This window comes from Microtus oregoni, unplaced genomic scaffold (genome assembly GCF_018167655.1).
Source record: "Microtus oregoni isolate MIOR12 unplaced genomic scaffold, Mior012 000040F_ref0000088, whole genome shotgun sequence".
NCBI lineage: Eukaryota > Metazoa > Chordata > Mammalia > Rodentia > Cricetidae > Microtus > Microtus oregoni.
In genome coordinates this window covers 22160319-22173787 of record NW_024543207.1, presented here as the reverse complement: position 1 = coordinate 22173787, position 13469 = coordinate 22160319, and the positions used below count along the sequence as shown (strand labels likewise).

At 50.4% G+C, this 13469-nt stretch overlaps 1 protein-coding gene across 4 annotated transcripts in view; it reads right to left on the bottom strand.

The window, feature by feature from the left end:
* Positions 1 to 13469, bottom strand: part of Slc12a7 (solute carrier family 12 member 7) — an 83084-nt gene that overhangs the window by 40354 nt on the left and 29261 nt on the right. The window lies entirely within an intron of this gene.

Below are 13469 nucleotides of genomic sequence, written 5' to 3'. Positions count from 1 at the left end.
GAGGGCAAGAGCTATTCAGAAACCATTCCTCCAGCCTGCACCCATAGCCTGAGCATAGGAGTCACCTGCCTGGGTCTCTCACAAAGTGCAGCCACAATGCCAAACGAGAAATCATAGCTGGTGTCCTCAAGAAACTTATCTAACCCTTTGCCCGGATACACAGATACAGCAACGATCGCTCATCTAAGGAAACATCACTCCTAGACTGATCAATACTCCAGGGAGAGGGGAGCACTAGTGCCCTGCACTAATGAGGTGGCACCACACTTGGGAAGCTGAAGGACAGATGACATTCAAACCTGCTCAATGGACGACTGTACAGGATGGCCAAGCCTGCTAACACTGGAAGACAATGTAAGGACACAAACAAAGGCTGGGAGACTGGGGTCAATGTGACAGTCTCATCCTGACGTGCAGAGGCTGTGGTGGCTCATACTGTGTAGCTTCTGTACCTCTGCTTTCATTTTATCACTCATCAAAGTAATGTATGAATGCACAACACAAACACACACAGACACATGCCAAAAAAAAAAAAACACCTTAAAAAACAGCAAAACATCAGAATTTCAGTAAATTCCTCCAGTTGGGGCTGCCCTTGTAAGCTTGCGATCAACCACAGCATTCTCTCTAGTCTCCAAGCCTCACACCAGTTTTGTTAAAAGACACGCCCCATCATCAATGCCCACGCACATGCTCCAGAGAGCTCCGGGCTGGGCAGATTCAGGGAGACGATCAACTGGGGTCACACCTGAACCAAATAAATGGGGAGTGTTTATGGTACCTCACCCACAGGACATTGAGAGGGCATCCAAGAGTCTTCCCTGCCAAATTCCCCCAGAGTCAAGAGATAATTAAGGATCAAACACTTCCATTTGAGAAGTCTACCTGTATTTACATGAAAATACCAGGATCCATTTTATCACCTAGACGATTGTTAATTTTCAGATCTTCCCTAATAACTTTTATATCTAAATAGACTTAAATCTGAATCATACTTTTGAGAGAGTATGTTATAAAGTCTACACAAGGAAACCTTGATTTAAACACACACACACACACAGAGCGCACGCACAAGCGAGCAGCTCAGGAGTCACCAGGCCTTCTGCGCACACACAGAGGCTCTGACAACAGTGTTGCTGACAGAGGGAGCGGTCACAGGTAGGACAAGCCCCTCACCATCCCCACCCTATGCTCCTATCACCAGCATCTGCCAGGCCTTGAGCTGCACTGAGGGTTCTGGGTTATACTAGAACTGAAAACTGTTGAGCACCAAGGCAAAGCTGCTCACCTGAGGTGTCCTCTCTCTCTCGGTCAGACTACACATTCCTAACAACTAGAAGCATCTTCGGCAGAGGACAGCTGGGTATCTTGCTGCCAAGGAGGCAGAGGGATGGCATGATGAGGAATGGACGCTAGGGCGGGCATCCGCTGCCAGCCAAGCACATAACCCAGGCTTCACCGCAGCTGGGAGAAAACCAAGGCACCGGTACTCTGCAGAGAGAAGCCAGGCAGACAGACTCTCTCCACCTGTGGGTAAGATGTGGCCAGGTCATAAGACCACAAAGGCTAACTCTCTAACAAAGTCAGCCTTTCTTCTGCAATCGGAAGACAAACTCATTTCTGATGAACCTCCACACTTACGGATTAAAAGTGATTAACTTCCCTCATTTTCAGAAATACTTTTAAAAACCTGTCCATTTCACACCCAGGTGGCAATGGCCTCCCACTTCATGGCAGAATAACTAGAAAGAGCTCACTTGAAAGTCAGGGCAGGCTGAGGCCAGACCCTCCCCAGCTGAGATGCACAACATTTAGAAAATTACAAAGGCATGCACTCCCTCTAAATGCAAAATGGGGAGACAGACGGCACCACTTAGAGATAACCTTGGGTCTGTAAGGGTGGGTGATGGGGACAGAGACGCAGATAAGTCCTTCTGCGTCTCTTTTCTTCTCACAGTGATTATTTCTACCAGCTGCTTTTGTTATTAAGAAATATGACAAAGCCTGGTGGCATTGGCACCACACACCTTTAATCCTATCAGAGGCAGGCTGATCTTTGTGAGTTCAAGGTCAGCCTGGTCTACAGCAAGTTCCAGGACAGACCAATTAGTAGAGAGTCCCTAGCTCACCAAAACAAAACAAAAAAACAACAACAAACAAGAACTTAAAACAAGGATCTTCAGCCATAAAACCTAAACTAAAACAAGTGAACTATGGGTGCACTCCTGTCCTCTCCTCCCTGCAAACAGAAAAGTGGAGACTGCTTGGCTCAGCTGTCATCTTGTGTCTGCCGCAAGCCCCCAGAGCAGGAGTCCACAGACCCACAGGGCCTGGGACATAGAAGAGAGGACCTAAGGTACTGAGGGCATTTTTTTTTTTTTTTGAGTAGAGGGTGGTTCCTCATAGAGGATCCTCATGAAGGCATGCATGTCTGTCAAACCTTCCAGATGAGCTGGCAACATCACATCTAAAACTAGTTCAGAGTCAACTGCAGAAACAGCAAACCTCAAAACCAAGGGAAGTCAGCCAGACTCTTAGAAAGATACAACTGCGGTTCCAAACAGGAGGTACCTGTCTCTCTTGTACCACACGCAGCTGCCTTCTGACATCTGTATCCTGTGGCCTTTAAGATGCATGTGTAAAGGTCTCGGGCAGCTCAGCAGCCTGTGACTCTAGAATTCCTCAATGTCCCATTTGTCGACCAAAGCCTGTCCTGTGTAATAACTACAAGCTACCAGCTGATGCCTCAGCAGCAAAGGACCATCCCAGGGGCAGCTGGCCTGAACAGAACCCAGAGAAGGACAGAATACCAGATGAGTATCCGTAAGTCTCATGTCATCTGCTGAAAACAACTACAACAAACCCAATGCTAAAGAGGCTAACTGGATGAGTCAGAAGAGATGGGGCAGCCAACTCTCTAAGAGAGCTTCCTAGAGTGGAGACAGTGTAGAGGGGGGCTTTAGACATATGTACCTAGCGATCAAGACTGGAACCACAGAGATGAATCCTGGGACAGTGACTGAAGACAAGCACTCATCCCCGGAATCCTTCCTCCCCAGACACAGACCCAGGCGGGGAATGTGACATGATCCCACAAAGGGAAATCTCCAAGATCCCTCACTTCACTCCCAGGCCTGTCAGGTTATCAGAAATGAGTGTGAGAAACTATCACAGCTTAGGACTAGATATCCTCAGGACAGGATCAAGAGGACACTCTGCTCTTCCAGAGGACCAGGGTTCAATTCCCAGCACCCACAGGTGACTTACAACCATCTGTAACACCAGTTCCAAAACATCCAATGCCCTCTTCTGGCTTCCATGGGTACCAGACACACATGTGGTACACACACATACATGTAGGTAAAACATCAATGGAAACCCATAGAAGCCTAGGCATCAGTGGGTAGACACCCTCCAGAATCATGGCTCGTTAGTGGTAACTAGTTCCAGCACAGACTCCCAATTCTGTCATGAGGTCAGGCTGGAGTGTATCATTCCTGCCCAGCACCCAAGCCCCAGCTCCTGATCAGTCACTGCAACAACCTGTCAACCTTGGAACCCCAAGGACTTACGGGATCCATCTGATGAAACACCCTGTTGCTGACCTAGATGGTCAGGGTTTCTAGGCATCCTGTTTATGATATGAAGGGGCTTGGCCACTGTCACTGGCTCCTCTCCTCACCACACAAGGTCTGGCAGTGCCCACAAACCCATCTATCCATACAGGTTGCAGCTCTTTACAGAAGAAAAGCCACTCCAGGGCCTCCTGTGATAACCAATACCATTTGGTCAGTGGGCCTAGCCCAGACCACAGCCCTGGGCCCACAGAGATCACAGAGTTTTCTTACAGGCAGATCAAACACTTCAGCAAGACACTGTAAGCTGCATGAAACTCTGGCCAACTCTGACCTCTACTATGAAGGCTACAAGGATGGGTTTCGACTTGGAGAAAAGGCTGTACCTTGGTTTTGCACTTTGTCGTCTTACGTGGGGACCCAATGTTAGCCTATACCAGCCAGCTATAGGCTATCTCTGCTTTATAGACTCTAGCTGAGGCCTGACGCATTTTAGAGTGCACATGCACAGTGCCTGGAAAAGCCACCTAAGGCTGTGTTTGGATGTGACTCACCTATAAAAATGCAAATTTGCTACCCCCATCTGCTACTTAGAAGCCCTTCAAACACCCTCCCATTAAGGCCCTTGTCCTCAGGGACATGGGGAGGATGGAAGGAGAGAGGGGAGGAAAGGAGGGAGGTGGGGGAAAAGGTATAGATCAATTAAAAACAATAAAAAATAAAATAATACGGATCTCTGTGAGTTTGAGACCAGCCTGGTCTACAGAGCTAGTTCCAGGACAGGCTCCAAAGCCACACAGAAACCCTGTCTCGAAAAACAAAAAAAATAAAATAAAAATAAAATAAAATAAAATAATGAGGAAAAAAGACCCTTGTCCTCAGAGGCAACCTCAGGTCCAGCTTCTCAAGTATGTCTCAATGGATTCCTCTAAGGCATGCAAATGCAGCATCTCTTTTCAGCAAGCAGGTGGCAAAATGCACCGTGTCTTCCTGCAGCAGCAGTCTCAAGTCCCGTGGGAGGAGGGGCTACAAACTTCAGGCTTCAGGAACACTGCCCCTTCAGAGAATCTAACTATATACGTAAGAGAGGTGTGTGCATAGGTCAGAGGTGGCCAGGGCTCTGGGCATGGGAGACAACCTCTCCATCAGACAAACATCAGGTAAGTGTGGTATTCAGTCAAGTTTCATAGGCGCAGACAAGCAGGGCCAGAGTCCCTGCTGGCCCTCAGCCCAGGATCTGCTCCTGGACAGCAAGCTGAATCCCCACTCCCTGCCTCCTCCCTGCAGAGCCGTATCTTAACAGGGAGAAACTAGGCACAATCTGGCAGGCCCCCAGACCCATTCCCAGGCAGCCAGACCTTAACAGCGTGACCCAGGCATGGCCTCTTCCACTGACTGTGGACAACACATTGCCCTCCTCCCACCCCCATTCTTCCTGGGGCAGGGCTCCAAGGCATCACCACCAATCCCTCAATTGCTCAAGGGAGGGGTGGAAAGCAACCTCTGAGACTCTGAGCCATAGGCCTTGGTCAGTTGAGTAGGCTAGCCAATAGAGCCGGCTGCAAAGCCTCCTCCCTTTCCTGAAATCAATGTGTAGGCGGAAAGTCTACCCAGCTTAGCAACACTGGAGATGGGGCATGGGTCAAGAGAAACCCAGTCTGTACACAGAGGCTTGGAAGTGGAGGGAGGCAGACTTCTTAGCTGACAGCACTAGCTACTAAGCACCCACAGCAAAATGGAGACCCACCTGGTAACCAAAGATGTCTTTTGGCCTCCTAAGGGCCGAGCAGAGAACACTGCCATAAACCCTCCCGGGTGAGTGCTCTGATAAATGGTTATATGTGAGAATGAGTTTCAGAGTCCCAGGGCCCTGAAAGTTAAAGAATGACCACTGGCCTTGACTGCCTTCCAGATTCTGAGCCTTCATGCATCCTAAAATCCCAGCAACCTAGAAAACCCAGGTCAGTGGGATGGCCTCCGGGGCATAGCTGCTGACAGTCAGGCTCGGCCTGATTGATAGGCCCCGGGCTGACGGCCTTCGCACCCCTAACAAATTGTTGGCTGAGTGAATAACCCTTTCTAAAAAGAAAACAAAGGAAATATTGAGAAACAGCCTCCCACAACAACTCCAGCTCAAGGGGGCCACTTGGTTCTTGCGGCATTTTCCGTGCACATTCCTCCAACCCCGGCCTCCCATCTCAGGTTTCCAGGACAGGGAGGTACAGCAGAGAGCTGTAAAGAGTCCTTCAGAAAACGGGCCCTGCCCTTTCCCACCTGCCCCAAGTCTCCTTCAACACTTTCAGGCCCCACCTGGCCTCTTTGCCACCAGGATTCAGAGGAGATGGGGTCACCACAGTGTGGGAACTTGTGAAGTTAGTGGCTTAGAGAGCTTCCTCAGCACTCGGGCCCAGCCTCGCTTTCTTCCCACAAGGCTGACTCTGCATTGATGCTGACCTGCAGGTGGGATTCTGGCCAACAGGCAGAGGTGCATTGGCCCTGATAACACCCCCACACTGCATGGCGTCCTAGCCTCTCAGGGCACCTGCTCCAGAGTGGCAGGCAGCCCCACTTCTTTCCATACGCTTCCATGGGAGCAGGTCCAGCTTTGAGCAGAAGCAGGCAAACCAAACGCACGAGCAAGGCCAAGGCACAGGAGGACTGGAAGCCCCGAAGCCTTTGTTAGCACCCACATACACAACTAGCTGCCCACTCTCCTGTTCACCCCAACCCAGGAGCACCACACATTACACAGTTCAGAAGAGCAAAGATTCTCAGAGGAACTCATGGGAACAGAAAGCAGGTGAGACAAGGCTTCCCAAAACATAGCCTGTTCCACCTCCTACCCTGAAATAGGCAGGATAGCCCCAAAACAGACCCACAAGATCACTGGCCTTCCTTATACCCACTTACAAGGTCCTTAGCAGCAGCCTGGTAGGCATCTCTCCTCCAATAGGCTTTTAAATCTGAAATTCAAACCAACCTAAAACAGGGGAGTTTTGCAGCCTGCTGTTCAAAAGGCTCTCTGCAGACAAGTGGTCAGGACCTGACACACCATAATCACACTATTTCCAACACAGTGTACATACAACATATAACTGCATGAGTGTACACACATACACATGCAGATTCACAGACATGTGTACTCATGTGCACTAACGTATATACACATGTATTCATCCATTCATAGCATACATCATGACAATCATGTGTACACTGCACTTACTGTGCACACCATGCATATCCACATGCACACAAACATCCCCATTGTTCATCTGCAAGGCACCATACACAGCACACACAAAGCCACAAGAAGTTAGAGCCCCAGACTCTGCCACTGAGGAAACAGATCCCAGGACATTGGGCATCTATGGGACCACAGACCTAGAAGTTACATAAGTAGTAGTTAGGCCTAGGACTTTCAATCTAAAGGACATGTCCTTCAGGAAGGCAGCTTCTGGTGACCTCACTCTCTAACATCCCCTGTCACCCTTCCCCAGAAGGGTCATCTTCCCCAGAAGACAGAGAGCAGCATCAGAGCTGAGGAGGGGCAATGCGAGAGGCCAAGGACAAAGCAGAAGACAGGACCCGTGACTGGATCAGCATCCCTGCAGGACACCAGTTAGACCCTCCTGGGGACAGCTTCAGTTACAAACTTGTCTGGGCTGTGGGCACGTCCCTCCATTAAATGAAAAGGGAAACCCAAGAGCCACTTGGCACTCTCTGCTCTGACCTCCAGAGTGCTCGGCCCTCCCCAGTGACCATCAGATGTTTGCTGAGCCTCCCTGAAAGCCAGGCCCGGACTGCTGGCGCCAGAGACCCAACAGAAGGATGGAACAAAAGATGAGAGGTCACAGCCACCTTCATAAGAGACCAGGTCCTGGTGAGGAAAACTGAGGCACAAAGAAATGTTCAAGAATCATCTGCCATCTTCAGAAATGGTCACCCTAAAGAGGACACATATCTACGAAGGAGGAGACAGCCTAGGGACCCCAGCGACTGGCTGGCGGGGCCAGTCTTGCCTCCCACCTGCAGGCATCCCAGACCCCAACACACCAGCACCAGCAGCACAAGCCCTTACTTAGCAAGGACTTGATCCTACAGAAACCTCCGGAGGTCAGCTGACATGCTCACTCAGCAATCCAAACCCAGGAACCCCATAACTACACACTCAGAACCCCCAAACTAGATACTCTAGACCTGCCTGTGGCCTGGCCACCATGGACATACACGTGGACAGAGAGCTGGCAGCCTCATCACCAAGGTGGGCCAGCTACTGAGCAGAAGTGGAAGGCTTATCTGCACAGCCTACCATGAAGAGCCGTTTCCCTCCTTTGCATAAAGGAAGGTGGTAACCCTGGTGGAGACTCAGTCAGTGTTCACTGGCACCTCGAGCCACTCACAGTCCCAAGACATCTGCCTACTCCTGAGTGTCTTTCACCCCTGACTAATACAGCCTCTGGGTAAGGAAGTCTTCCCTCTGGAAGGCCCAGCCTAGCAGGAATCACACTCCAGTAGCTACTTCCAGTGCAGCTGTCACTTCAAATGACACCACCCGGCCACTTGGGAGCAATGGTTAATACTTAACAGTGAACCAGTGAACATCAAACTTTGCCCTCTGCTTGCAAAGGCAGGGCTTGAAGTCTGGAGAGCAACGGGAACTGCAGGCAGTCCAGCCGGCTGAACTTTCTGCTGCAATACTGGGTGTCTGATCCCACATTACACCCAACTGTACAGCTGACAAGAGGGAGTCACTGTCTAAAGCACCAGAAGGCAGTGGCTCTGGTCCAACGTCACTGCCCCTCAACACTGGAGCCTAGGGCCTGCCTTGACACTCACTGGTCAGATCTAGGAGTCTGCTAAGTCTTACAACCAGCAGGCAGAGGCACTCCATTCACTGCCAGGCAGGCAGAGGGTGATAGCTCCCAAATGGTCACTTGGATGTGGTCAAAATTCCTGCTAAGGTCTGAGATGTTTGGCTGGGATGCTGAAAGCTCCTCTATGTAACAAGCTCTATGCCCTCAACAAAACCTCTCTCCTCCTTGCTGGGCCCCTCCTCTTTCTGAATGTTCTTCCTGACCACACCACAAGCCACACAACTCTAAGTAAGGGACACCTGGGGCAGCCTACCAAAAGGAAAACCACCTGAAATCCATGAACATCCCTCACAGAAGGAGAGTAACATGGTTCCTAGTGTTCTCCCATAGCTGAGAACAGAAAAAAAGGTAAAACGGGGGTTCTCTCCGGGTTCAGAAGGTGATACAGCGTTTGGGCTTGTGGTTTGCCTAGGTTAGCTGCAACTCAGCCAGAGTCTAAAGCCCAGAGCGGCTCTGGCTGCTGTAGATTACATATACAACACCTGTGATGTACTAGAAACAGCAGGTTAACGCCACAGGACCACGCCCAGCACAAACAGGTGAAGCAGTATGCTAAAGAAGCATTGCCCAGCAGCCACAGTAATGCTACTTACTGCTGGCTTCTTCTAAGGGGAGCCTCTTCACACTACAGTTCATACGGACCTGTTCTGCTGGAGTTGTCTTGGCCCCTACGGCATGCACACACTTGCACACAGGGATCTACCTACCAAGCTCAAAGCCATCTTTCTTACGGAATTCCCCCAGCCACCTCAGCACCCCGTGGCTACCCTGACTCACCATCAAAAGCTAAGCTTATCCTCAGCCTAGGCCTTTCACATGTCCTCTGAGGCTATATATATAAGGCTGCATTTCTGGAAGCCAACTGCCTGCTTGTCTCTACCACAACTGGTGTGTGGTTCACATCCATTCCTTGAACACCCACCAAGGGTCCTCACTACTCCCCATGTCCAAAGGAATGCATGCCCGCCACTCTCCCACTGCTCCTATAGGCAACGTCAGCATCCTGCATGCATCTCCTTGATACCCAGATCTCACTCTCCATCACATATTGTACCACATAACATACCAGGCTCCTGCTGTGCCAGGATGAGGCAGGGAATCCATCTGGACATGGATGCACCAGGCTCAAGAGGGACACAGCCTTAGTAAATGATCTTTCTGGATCAATGGGACTGCAATGTCCAGTTCCCAGACAGTCTTCGTCTGCTTGGCTTTAAGGGGCATGGCATTATGTTGGACCATTAGAAAGCCCTGCATCACAGAAGCTGTCTGTGTCTTCAACCCCTTGGAGCAGTTCAGACATTCACCCAGCAGAGTGATCAAAAGGCCTGGGCAACATTCCAGAAAAGGACACAGACCCAGGAGGTCCTCACATTAAACAAAAACAAGAAAAAGATAATGGCTGGGGAAGAGTCAGACTTAGCACACAGAGGTGCCTCATCATTCTTGAAGCTCACACCAGTGACACCCAAACACTTAGTAGCAGTCTGACCACAGCAAAGGACAATGCTCAATACCATGTGACCTTCTACTGGGGAGGAACCAGAACTTCTACCCTCATGTGCACACACAGGGCATATACGCATGCTCACACACATGAACATGGGCTAGGCATGATAACTGGGTGCTGACACCTGTACCACTGGTTCCTAAGGGAAGGGCTCGTTGCATGGATACAGTTAGGAGGAGGTAGAGCACAGCCCACGACCATCTGGGTTCCCAGCAGGCACCTGCCCGGTGAGATCCTTTGTTTCCTCTAGTTGCTTTGTACAGCCTTGTCTTATAATACTGGGGATCAAACCCATGGCCCTTGGCCAGCATCCTACCACTGACCAGTAACTCCAGCACCATCTTTGGTTTGAATTCATGCTTCCCCCTCCTACTCTGATTCCGCACAGGTCAGACGCTGCTGACTCTGTAAATGACCATCAACCCCATCTTGAAGAACTCCCAACAAGACGGTATTAGGGTCCAAGCTCACATATTCAGTCCCACCTTCAAGGACTCCTGGCGAGATGGGGTGCGAGTCCATGGTCCCCAGCCCGCCTAGATCTCCAGCACCCATGTAACATCCTTTCCTGACAAATCCCAGGACGAAGTGTTAGTTCCTATCCTAGCCTAGCAGGCCAGGGCCTGGAGTCTCATGCTCAGTCTATTTCCTCACCGTGACCTCCATGGCCAAGCAGGCAGAGTAGCCCTTCACCACCTATCAGCAGCAGCCCCGAGGGACACCCACAACACTATCCACAGCCCAGCCAGAGGTGACTCAGCCTGCCTCAATCAGTGTATCAGTGAACAGGGTCACCTCTACAGAGGGAAGTAAGAAGTCCCCCAGGTAACTAAGATGAAGTCAGCCACAGAGCATGAAATCACGTGGACGGAATCTGAAAGGGAACCTGCAATCAGACTGGAAGGGAGCCTGCAGAGACGTCAGTTCTGACCTGGAATGGAAGGGCCACCAGCAGTGATCACCCTGCAAGAACTCCAGCAAGAGCCCATTGTGGAAACCCCTTTCCTAGGGCAGAGACACCTCCCCTTTCACCTTCCCTGACATGGTTTCCCATAGTCTTGAGATCTAACAGTGCTCCACTCTCTGAGGTAGGACAGGAAGTGTCCTGGCCCCATGCAGTGTCCTCTCTGCTTCTACACACTGAAAATATTCCAGCATAACACCACAAATTCACATGTTCTTTCCACTTCTAGAGGAATCTCACAATAAATATAGTCCAGGTCCAACTTCTGTCCTGCAGAAAGGCTAAGGGGTGTGGTCCCTGCCCTAAGGGAACAATCCCTTTGTGAGTAGAAACCAGAAGGTGAAAAATGGAGGAAGAAAAATGTGGGCGTCACATTTTCCACACTTGCCCCTCCCCCTTCCCTTGCCCAATCAATTTTCACTCTATATGGGCTGGGAGGCAGGCTCCTCATATGGGGCCAAAGACTATTTAACTAGACACACACTATCTAGAAGATAGGGCCAATTTCATTTCTGCCACTAAACAGCCAGCCCAGGCCCTGTCTGGGTCACAGAGCACTAAGGGAAGAGGGTGGTGTGAAGGTAAAGATGGCCACTGTATGGGACAGGCAAAGGTCCACTTCCTACCCTCACACTATCTGCTTCCCTAGGATAGAAGCTGCATGAGACTCAAGAGGGCAGCCACATATTTACAGGCTGAAGAGCTTCCTAGACAACCCGGCCTCGCCAGACCCTCGTTCTGGTCCCAAAGACACTGGCTGTGTAAGCTAGGGTGGCCTACGAGGCCCCACCAGTTCCACCGCAGCTTGGATCTGTGTAGGCACACGAGATAAAGTCCCCCAAACTCACTTCAGCACAAGCAACACACAGTCCACACGTGTCCAGAAAACAATACTTCCAAGGACAGGCAAGGGATCTGTACAGAAGGCAGGACAAGACAGCAGTGTACCCTGGTGACTCCTGTGGTCAGGCAAGCTGGCCCTGGCCTGCTGCCCACATACATGGTTAAGATCCACACAACAGACCTTTAGAAAACCTTCTTCCTGCCTGTACCAGGCTTTCCCAACAACAACCAAGTGTGAGGGCCCTTTCCTACCACCGGGGCTGGGTTCTGAAGCTCCCGTTAGAAACAGGGCAAACCCAGCAGACTTGAAAATACAGCACATTCACCCTGTCATGGCACCGCGGGCTAAGCTTCCAAAAACATCTTCATAGAAATAACTACAAGTTCTACATGAGCCCAGCCAAGTTAAGTTCAACCTGGACCATCAAGGATCATTAAAACACATATACAGGGCTAGAGATGTGTGCTCAGAAGGTAGAATGTTTACTAGCAAGTACCCAGCCCTGGTTCAGTAACAATCAGCAGCATATTTAAAAAATAAAAAAGCAGGTGTGGCCACACATTACTGTAATCCAAGCAGTTGGTAGAGGCACCAGAACCAGAAGTTCAAGGTCATCTTTGTAAAGCTACGTAAGACCGCGTCTCAAAACAATTAACCAATTAAAAGTGCAGGCCTGTCCTCCTGTTAGTCTAAACATGTGCAGGCAATAAAAGAGTCCTAACGGTTACCTGCCTTCCCAGAAGTTGAATCCTCAGTCTTGACCTCAGGCACCACTTAAGGGCCCTGACAGTAGAGGGGACAAAAATATAATGAATCAAAACGAAAAATATCTTCAGCTGAGACACTAATACTGGATGTCAGCAGATGTGTAGAATTGTCTGCCTAGGGGCACTGGGTACCAGGAAGGGCTGTTGGGGCTCTACTCTTGAAGACCACTGTGATGCTGTCCACCCTCCCTCCACAGTGTCCCTGACTGCGGGACACTGAGTCTAGGCTTTCTAGATTCTGCCTCCACCTCTGAACTGATGTTACATTTTTTGCCAGGCATCTGCTCTGAGATACAGCATGGTTTTGTCTACACAGAGAAAGCCTGAACAGTCCAGCAGCCCCCCATGGGAAGGGTCACTGAGTGAGAAGGGCAGGCGGCTAACCTGTGCTAAGCCACTTCCTGGCCAGCATGTCTAGCCTCTGTCTGCAGGCTCCTAAAAGTGTGACCAGAGGAAGCACAGCTTTTCCTGCCTATATACTGGGCGGCAAAAGTTTTGAGGTCATAAGGAAGAGACTTGCACCCTCTTTCCCTTCCAAACCCAGAGCCAGGAGCCTGATTTTCCAACCTGAGACTGTGGGGCATGCACAAGGCCAGCTGCAGCTGTGAGTCTTTGATGGCTCTTTTCACCTCAACAGCCCAATCAAAGGGCCTGTTAGGATCTAGGTCTAGAGAGGAGTTGAATCAGAGTAAGCAGCCAGTTCAAGGTGACTTGTCTTCAAGCAGGGGGAAGCTGGGTTCTAGGAGCTGGGATGGAGATGGATTCCCAGGCCCATCCCCACCCTGCAGAAAGTGAAAGTGCCAGAGAGAGCTCAGAATCCTGGGAACAAAGAAGAGCAAAGAGAAGCCCGCGCTCAGAGAGCGTAGCCCCCTCCCCAGGCAGACACGGGCCTCTGTCCTCCCTCTAAGATCCCAAAGGAGGTTTGGCTGGGACAA